This window comes from Pinus tabuliformis, chromosome 2_1 (assembly GCF_031772625.1).
Source record: "Pinus tabuliformis cultivar Carrire ecotype Pingquan chromosome 2_1, CPIR1, whole genome shotgun sequence".
In the NCBI taxonomy this organism is placed as follows: domain Eukaryota; kingdom Viridiplantae; phylum Streptophyta; class Pinopsida; order Pinales; family Pinaceae; genus Pinus; species Pinus tabuliformis.
Genome location: NC_142299.1, coordinates 943,873,995 through 943,884,155, shown reverse-complemented (window position 1 = coordinate 943,884,155; position 10,161 = coordinate 943,873,995). Strand labels below are relative to the sequence as shown.

Below are 10,161 nucleotides of genomic sequence, written 5' to 3'. Positions count from 1 at the left end.
GCAGGGGAACAAGATCATCACCCATTTTCACTTACAGCATGGTCTTCCATAGCCATTCCCAAGCAAATGGGACGATGAGGCTTAAAAAATATCATTTGGTTCTCTAAGGCTCTTGCTAAAAAAGGTGTCTGGAAATTGCTTCAAGTTACAGGGTTGTGGCCGCAAGTCATAGCAAACAAATATATTTTCCCCTGTTCAACAATGGATTGGATTCATACTCCCAAGTGATTTCCACCCTATGGATCATTGGTTTGGAAAGCTCTTAAAAATTACACTTCAGTCATACTACAAGGTCTCAGATGGCGAATTGGAGATGGTACAAAACTTCTTGTAGGGAAAGATCCCTGAATAGGTTGTGGGGATTCTCATATACTCTCTGATCAACTCATCCAAGCTCCTTCACACTCAAAGAATCTTCTTCTTAAATCAGGCCTCTAATCATATGGGTGTGATGGGTTGCCTAGCTTGGAGGCAATTTGTTGACCTACTATTGGAAGGGGCTCTACCTGAAGAATGGAACAAATATATTGAAACTCTTAGTCATAATATGGTATCTCTCTCAAATTCTAAAGACACTCTAGTCTGGTCAAACACCCCCTCGAGTAGCTACAATCCCAAGTTTGGTTATTTGTCTTTAGCCCATCAACCTCAGGCTTACCCTCCTCCCTGGTGGGTTAAAAAGATCTAGAATCAAAACTATTCGCCTAAAACTAAATTATTCATGTGGTTTCTCCTTAAAAACGAAGTGCCAACATGGGATATCTTACAAAAAAAGGTTTTTCTTTATGCCCAGTAGATGCCCACTTTGCTTGAGGACATCCCACATCTCTTCATAAATTTCCCCTTCACTATCAGAGTATGGCTTGAAATTCAAAAGTATATTGGTAACTCACATCAATGGCATGGGGACTTTATGGATATGTGTAAAAAAATGGCTATAAAGAAAACATCCAAAAAACATATGAGCTCTCCCTTTGATGGTCACTTGGGGCATATGGCTGGAAAGGAACAACTCCATTTTCGAAAATCAAGGACAATCCTTTCTCAAAGTCCTTCCTAATATTTCCTCCAAATGTCTTAAAATGCAAAACAAAATTCAAACGTCATCCTTAAACATCTCCCTTAAATATAACGTTGGACCATAAATTCTTCACTTTTATTGTTATCGGCTCTGGAATGATTTTTCTATATGCAATTATATAATGAAATATGTGTGCACTAATGAAAAAACATTGAGTTTCATTTTTCATAATCACAAACAATGAAAAAAGAATCACACATAACTAGCATCATTTTGGAAATTTTATATTTATTAAAAATCTTTAACATGTTTTCCTCCCATATCTCATAAAAAGCTGTGAAATTTTTTATATACTCTCCAATAAGCCCAAGGATTGCATACCTTTTAAAACTTTGCATTACCATTATATGTTTCTCCTTGAAGATATATAATATGTTTCTTCTTTAACATATATATTATGTTTCACATTTCTTAATATTTGACAAAATACTAAAGTTGAAAAGAATATAAAATCTCACTTTTTAGAATATTTTATGATATAAGAGATTGATTTAAGTGATGTATTGGGTTAGGAGAGGTTAGCTTTATATAATAAAAGAATATTAACAATTTTAAAGTCTAAATTTTGACAATTCAACATAATTTGGCTTTACATAATAATAAAAAAGAAATTAAGAATTTTTATTTCATATATCTTATTCATAACATTTTAATGGTTTATTCATATAGTAATAAAAAATTGATATTTATAGGCAATTTGAAAATGATAATTTTAAGAGTGTTTACATCTAAACAGTGCGGGAATAGTTTGAGATATGGTAGCACACAGTGTCCCATCATTGTGAGTTTTTAATACCATGAAAATGATCATTTAAGAGTGTTTACGGCGAGGGAATAGTTTGAGATATGATAGAACACATTATCCCATCATTGTGAGTTTTTAATACCATGATTGTTCACTAGTGAGAAAAAATCACATGGAGAGAACACAGAAAAATAACCGAATGTAGAGAATTAAAAAAAAAAAAACAAGAAAAAACAAAAAAAAAAAATTTGTAAAAAAGATCATAAAACAAATATTATATACTTTTAAATTTTGTATTTGTAATTTAACTTTAAAAACAAAAAAAACAAAAAAAAATAGTAAGAAAAATTCATAAAACAAATATTATATACTTTTAAATTTTATATTTGTAATCTAACTTAAAAAATTAACATACTCGTAGAGGAGCTAATTTATTTGCAGATATTTCCTGGTACCTAAAGCCATCACTTATATTTTATTAATTTATAAATAATTTATATTTTATTAATTTATAAGTAAATAAACAATTAACACTGTAAATTGTTACACAATTAATGCTATATAAAAAAGGTTAAAATTTTATCTATGATTTAGAATTAATGTTTTAATACAGTCTACGATGAAGCCATTATCACCTAAATCAATTTAAACTATCTATGATTTAATATTCAATCATCCAGAAAAACTACAATGAACATCTTCCACGAGCTTATCATCTTTATAACATATATTGCTTCAGCTGAGATTCTAGTGTGTCAATTTTGTTTCATAACTACGGGTTATTGCTCTGTATAATTTTATTGGAATTAACGTGACCTCGGAGAATTTCTCTGATGAGATAAGAAAAACGCTCTGATCGAAGGATGGTAATGTATTCATAGAAGTCACTGGAAAAAATCATTTGGGTATGAGGATTTTCAAGATTTCAATGGAAATCTGGATGTGGGATGCGATGTTACGATGTGGGTCGAAGAGATTGAGCTCTTTCTTTTTCTGGATTATGGGATTTGAATGCAGGAGTTGTTTCTATGGATGATAAAATTATGAGATTGAGGATTGTGGTCTTTGAATGCAGAAATTGCTTCTCTGGATGATAAACTTGTGCTTTTTTTATAAACAGTTGTGGGGATTCTCCTAAGTTTTTATTGATTTCTCTTTTGTGTATCACTCTTGTCATTGTCAACCCCATTATCATATCAATTTCTGGGATGAGAAAGACAGGGATGGGATCAGTGAGGGCTCAATGTCTTTGTTGTCATCAGAGTCCAGGTGGGTTGATGGCAGTGAAATGGAAGGGTGATCCCCAAGCTGGTTCATTGACGATGATCAGACATGACACAAAATGAGGCATGGGCTCGTTCTGAAGACCAAGTGAGTGGATTCCTTTGATGTGGAGGCCATGGAGGTGCCCAGTGTTCATAAGGGCCATAATAAGGACCTTTCATTAGGACGGACGCTCGGCTTGGCATTCCAAACACTTGGAGTGGTCTATGGAGATATGGGTACCAACTCCTTGTATGTTTTCACTAGTGTATTGATCCAAGCTCGTACCGAAGGAGAGGAAGATGTTTTGGGTGCATTAGCTTTAGTAATGTACACAATAGGCCTCATCCCTTTGGCTAAATAGGTGTTCATTATGCTCAAAGCCAATGACAATGGTGAAGGGGGGACATTTTCCTTGTACTCTTTGATTTGCATATATGCAAAGGTCAATATGCTCCCCAACCAGCAACCATCAGATGAAAAAAATTCCAATTTCAAGCTTAAGTTGCCCACCCCGGAACTGGAAAGATGATTAAGAATCAAAGAAAGCCTTTAGAGAAGTACAAAATTGAAGACCCTACTGCTACTCTTGTTTCTCATGGGTACTTCCATGGTAATTGGGGATGGCATACTTACACCTGCAATATCAGTCATGTCTGTTGTTAGTGGCCTGCAAGATGAAATATCTAGCTTTACAGAAGACACAGTGGTCATTGTCTCAATCATATTCCTGGTGATCTTGTTCAACATAAAACAGTTTGGTACAAGAAAAGTAGGCATGACATTTTCTTCGGCACTCGTGATATGGTTTTTCTCTATTGGTTCTATTTGACTTTACAATATTATTTAACATGACATGACAATTTTAAGGGCATTCAATCCTGTTTATATCTATTACTTGTTCAAGAGGAACACTATCAAAGCATGGATGTCCCTAGGAGGTTGCGTGTTATGCATAATAGGAGCTGAAGCTATGTTTGCTGATTTGGGTCACTTCTCAGTAAGATCCATCCAGATAGCCTTCACATGTGTAGTATTCCCATGCCTACTATTGGCTTACATGGATCAAGTTGCATATCTTATGAAGCATCCCTCTGTGGTGGAGAAGGTATTCTATGCTTCAATTCCAGATGGTTTTATCTGGCCAATGTTCGTGATAGATACTGTTGTTGCCATGATTGCAAGCCAGGCAATGATCTCGGCAACAATTTCATCTATTAAAATGTCCATGGCCCTAGGATGCTTTCCCAGATTGAAAATAATTCACACATCCTGACAGTTCATGGGTCAGATCTACATTCTTGTCATCAACTGGGTTCTAATGATAATGTGTGTCTTAGTATGTGATTGTTTTAAGAGCACGGTCGAGATATCAAATGCATATGGCATTGCAAAGGTAGGGATGATTATGGTGACTACAAGCCTAGTGACTCTTGTCATGGTTCTTATATGGGCAAAAAATATATTCCTTGCGATTGGATTTCCTATTCTATTTGGATCAATTGAGCTGATTTATTTTTCTGCAGTTTTGATGAAAGTGAGGGAAAATGGTTGGATAAATGGCTTTTGCCACCTTCTTCCTTCTTGTGATGTACATTTGGAACTATGGAAGTGTTCTGAATTATCAGGAGTTGTATATCTTGTTGGTCACGGAGATGTCAAGGCTAGAAAGGATTCATGGTTTCTTAAGAAACTGGTTATAATCTACTTCTATGCTTTCATGAGGGCAAACTGCAGGGCAGGCCTTGCAAGCCTCAATGTACCTCACACCAATCTCTTGCAAGTTAGCATGACATATACTGTCTAACTTGAAGGTTTCCATGAATCAGACATGCTGAATGTTTTTCAAGGACCAAGTCACAACATCAATATGGTGATGGATAACAAAGATTTCCTTGAAGGTGGCAGAGATGAAGTGAATTTTAATGTGAAGTTAATAATCATAAGTTTTGTTGTCGACCAAGATCTTCATTACTTAGTCCTTGATTTTGTTTGATAGAGAATAATAGCCATTCCTACGATTAATCATTGATATTTATGAACAAAGACACCATTCTTTTTTCAATGAAGGTGATAGGTGGTATTTTATATGCATGGTTAAGCCTAAGATAAGCCATGTTTTCTACATAAGAAAGTTATATTAAGTTATATCCATGAAAATGAGAGGAAGATGACATTGCATGTTTCCTCGTATAGCTAACCATCGCTCAATAACTTTGGATGCTTCTCCACCTCATTCATTACATCATTGCTTAAGAACCTTGGATGCTTCTCCATTTTTTTTGACATCATGTATTGATTATGTTGTTGATGGAGGTTTTACACTAGGTTTTTCAACATCGAGCTTACTAGTACGAATCTTACTAGGGCTTGCACCACCGGGGTTATTAGTAAGAATCTCATGAGGTTTGCATAGCCATGATTATTAGAATCAAAATAGTAGGATTTGCACTAAAAGACAATTCATAGAGCTTTCCTGCTGGGGAGAAAATCACAAGTTCAACTTCTGCAGTGCAGAGCACCGAGAGCTCGTAAGCTTTCTTCAGCAATCCACCTACGTTTGGAAAATGTAGCCTGCTTGCTGGCGATGTTCTCAATCCTCTTCCTCTGCATCTTTCCCCTCACTATTCTTGTATGTCCTCTTTCGTTTTTCCCTCCAAACAAACCCTCTCAAATCGAGAAAGCAGAACAACTCACTCGATGAGAATCCAATTATCGCTTCTAACGATAACCCAATACGATACCAGAAGTGATCACACAAAACCTCATTGACTCTTCATTTGTTTGGAAAGAGCCAAGCATATACTTCTGACGAGGGTTTCCATCTCAAGTCTGGCTCGCAGGACGTCGCTTAGTCAATTGCGAGAAAAGTTTTCCACCTGCCTGTCACATACGGTCTGTCACACTATATATTAAAATCAGGGACAATCCTTTCTCGGAGTGGACAATCCATTTGAATGCATTGATCAATGCTTTGTGCAACGCTGGTAGAGTGGACCATGCAAGGAACTATCTAATGGAGATGAAAAAATTTAAATCCTGATATAGTTTGCTATAGGACATTCATTGGAGGCCTATGCAAGTTGGGTATGGTGGATGAGGCAGTGAATCAACTGGAGATAATGATTAGAAAGGGTCTCTCACCCACATATGCTCTGTACTATTCACTCATCAAAGCTTGCTGCAAATCAAAGAAAGTTCAAGCCGCTGCCCAGATACTGAACCAAATGCTTAGGGAACGTGTTGTTCCAAGTCATGCAAGTTTTATCAATGGCATGCATCATCTTGGGAAGGTAGGAAAAAAAATTGAGGCATAAAAAGTTCTTGAAGAAGTGATAGATTGTAAATTCTTTGTACATGTTAAAGTATACACAGAAGTAATGTCTGCTCTATTTCAGACCAGTGAAGTGGAAAAATCATTACAATTAGAAGGTAATTAGAAGAGGTTGTGAAACTGACTTTTTGACTCTGTAAAACAGTGTTTCTCTAAGGGAAAAATTGATGAGGTATCCAAGATTTTAGAAGGCATAAACCAAAGATATCTGGTACAAGGTATTACATTATGAAAAAATTGAAATGGTCAGATTTATTGTTTTTCCAAGGAGACCACTCTTGCTTGAAGGAATGGAGAGGGCTCTGCTCGTAAGAAAGTACTGAACCAAGACCATTGTCAAAAAATGTTGAACCAAGAGTATTGTTAAAAAGCAATGTTGCTTAGTTGCATGAAAATTTAATTGTCCAAAATTTAATTTTGGACTCTTTGCTGGCAAAATTTCATATAAAGGTATGCCCTTTTGCCTTATAACATGATGATTTTAATGAAAATGGAGGAAGGGAATCAATTTCAGAGAATCAACTGAAGTTAAAAAATATTAGATTATCAATTATAATCCATAGGAAGGGAGGAAAATAAAGGGTATGGTTGTGCTTAGCCTAAAACGTTTGCCTCTCATTTGAGAACTTTGCAAAAACTCAACTTTATTTCTAAATCTATAAACACAACTCTAAGTTTACATCTCAGTTTACAGGTAAAGATTCGGTTTAAAGCAAATCTAGAAATAAGAATAAGCAAATCCAGAACTAAGAATTTGAAGCATTATTATTGTGGCAGAGCAAGGCAACTAAAATTTGAGTGTGTGGGAACAAAGTGGGATCTAGAACATGGAAAACTCACCAAAAAAACAACAAATATTGTGGAAAGCGGAAAAGAGGAAAAAGAGCATCATTCCTTTGTTAATTCTCATACAGAATACAAATTAGATGCATGGTGTGAAGGAAAATGAAATTTACAGGTTTGTGGTTGAAATTTATTGGTGTATCTATACGTGTGGCCCCAAATCATTTGTAGGTATCATACCTGTAATTATGGGTAAGGCCATATTTAATTTGATTTATTTGAAACTAGGTTTGTGGTTAATTCCAACCTAGGAAAACTTGATATATAGGTTCAATAACCTTCTTGTGTTGTATGCCCTCATTGTGTAGGCTCAATAACCCTCTTGCTGTGTGTGCCTTTGTTATGTGGGCCAATAACCCCTCTTGAGAGGATGCCTCATTCGAGTTCAACTCGAGCTCTCATTTGTCTCGTCTCATCTTGTGGTTGGAATTTTCCCACACTCTTGCATCTATGTTTTAACTTTTAACTTTTCAGCACAATTGTACTTGGGTTTTGCTCTCTCTGGTGCACTTTTGAGGAGGCTATTTCAATATTTTGGGTGAGATTTGATTCCATCACTTCTCTCATTGACCCTTGTAAATATCAATGGTCGTAGGTTATGTAACAAATTCACATGCTTTCATAACTTCCAGTGTTGTAAGTCGCAGCTGCAATAGCAGTTCATTGTGGCACCATAGGTTTTGGTATCAAGTTCTTCTGGATTATCTGCAATTAAATCCATTTCTGGTCATTATTTCAAACCTTCTATCAACAATTCATTTTCAGGACAAGACAATGTCAAGGAAATTAACACGCCTCTCTACTGTTATTTATATTAATATTTATTCAACTATCGTTGGTTGAATGACTATCAACTTTTCCATAGAATTCATCACCTCATAACTCCTTCAGAAACCATTATATTCATCTTGTTCTTAACAGAAACAACCCCCCAATTTTAAGAGTTGTTATCAAGCGCTGGGAGCTATTTCCACAAATGCAACATTTTGGCAAACATTTCTTTATCCACCCAGGACACACACATTCATTTATCCATTTAAGGCATGTTCACATTCAACAACATTCCAAGAAAAATACAGTGAAACATGGCATGTAAACTAATGCAGCCTTGCAGGTACACACATATCTATTACTCTTTCATATTCACAAACTTAACCTATCAATTGCTCGTCTTTATATTCATCGACTTTCAAACTTAATAAATAAAATCAGCCCAAGACAGACTAAGAGTAAGACCTAAGAACTATAATTATCATGGACACCATAAATAACATGCACAAACCAAAGAGGGCCTACAAGGCATAACACTAAAACCATTGATGATGTTAATAACAGAGTGCGTGAGGATGCCATCACATCATACCGAGAACTTCCAGATCAGAAAAACTTAATAAATAAAATCAGCCTAAGACAGTGACTAAGACTAAGACCTAAGAACTGTAATTATCATGGACACCATAAATAACAAACACAAACCAAAGAGGGCTTACAAGGCATAACACTAAAACCATTGATGATGTTAATAACAGAGTGCAGGAGGATGCTATCGCATCATACCGAGAACCTCCAGATTGGCAAAACTTTGGGCACATGTAATGCCTTATAAACCACTTCGTCCATACACACATAATTAGGAGGGGAGTCTTAATGTGGAATCAGATCCCAACATAAGGATAAGCCACTATATGGATGTGGAATCAGATGTCCAACCATGGATACTTAAGATAAATCCATATGAGGTTTTAGTAGTAAACTTTGCATTCCAACTGCATCACATGCTCGATCAAAGTGTGTCTACAAAGAACCCATGTGACCGGCTTCTGAGGATGGTGAAGTCTCTCAACCCTAAAGTAGTCACAGTAGTAAAACAAGAGGTTAACACTAATAATACACCTTTCATCCCCCAGTCCATGGAAGCATTAAACTATTACTCATCAGTGTTTGAGTCGCTAGATGCTACACTTAAAAGGGATAGCAGAAATCGTATGAATGTTGAAAAACAATGCCTTGCCTGAGACACAGTGAACATAATTGCTTGTGAGGGAGAAGAAAGGATTGAGAGGTATGAAGTTACAGGAAAATGGAGAGCTAGAGTGACTATGGCAGGATTTAGTGTATATCATCTCAGTGCTAATGTTAAGGACACGGTTAAATCTTTGCTCTGTTAATCATATTGCAATAGCTATAAGACTAAGGAAGAAGGAGGAGCTATGTATTTACTATTTTGGATGGTTGGACAAAATTCTCATTGCAACATCTGCTTGGCATTGAGAGGCAAGGACTATAAGAATGTTCTTGTACAAGAATTTCTTACAATTTATCAATACCATTGTTGAAACTGCATGTGACTTTCATGTGTGTCAGGGAAGAGTTCAGAAACCTGACACAATAACTTATTATAGGGGTAAAAGATGAAACTAATTTAAGGAAACAATGGTTTTTACCTGTCCTGTTCAACCAGGGATAATAGTGATAGTTATTCGTTTGTATTTTGCTTCCTTATCCAGGTAGACAGAAAATGCTAAGGCTTGCTAAAATCAGTGATATGCCTGCGGGTAATTGGATAGAGATAGTTACTATTTAACTTTCAAGAACTTATGCTTCACTAGCTAAAAAGTTTTGGATTTTTTTTTCTTATGACCTTGAGTACAGAGTCTCATAATCAACTAGATGAAAAATCAAGTCTATCTTTCAAATGCTTGAACCAGGACTATATCACGGATATTACAGCAATAAAAGAAATAATTCCAGTCTATAGAAAGGTAGCATAGTAATAACATACTTGAGTTTTCGGGGTGCTTCAAACAATCTCGTCCTAAAGATAGGATTCCAGGTTGTTTGCAGATTTTAATTGGTGAGGTTGGCTCTAATTTTGGAACTTTGTTGGCTCTGCTG

General features: G+C 35.8%; 2 pseudogenes; both read left to right on the top strand.

Annotated features, from left to right (window-relative positions):
* Positions 1-3,069: 3,069 nt before the first annotated feature.
* On the top strand, positions 3,070-4,792 carry LOC149203749 (putative potassium transporter 12 pseudogene; annotated as a pseudogene).
* Positions 4,793-8,951: 4,159 nt separating this feature from the next.
* Positions 8,952-9,537, top strand: LOC149203748 (scarecrow-like protein 1 pseudogene; annotated as a pseudogene).
* Positions 9,538-10,161: the final 624 nt, after the last annotated feature.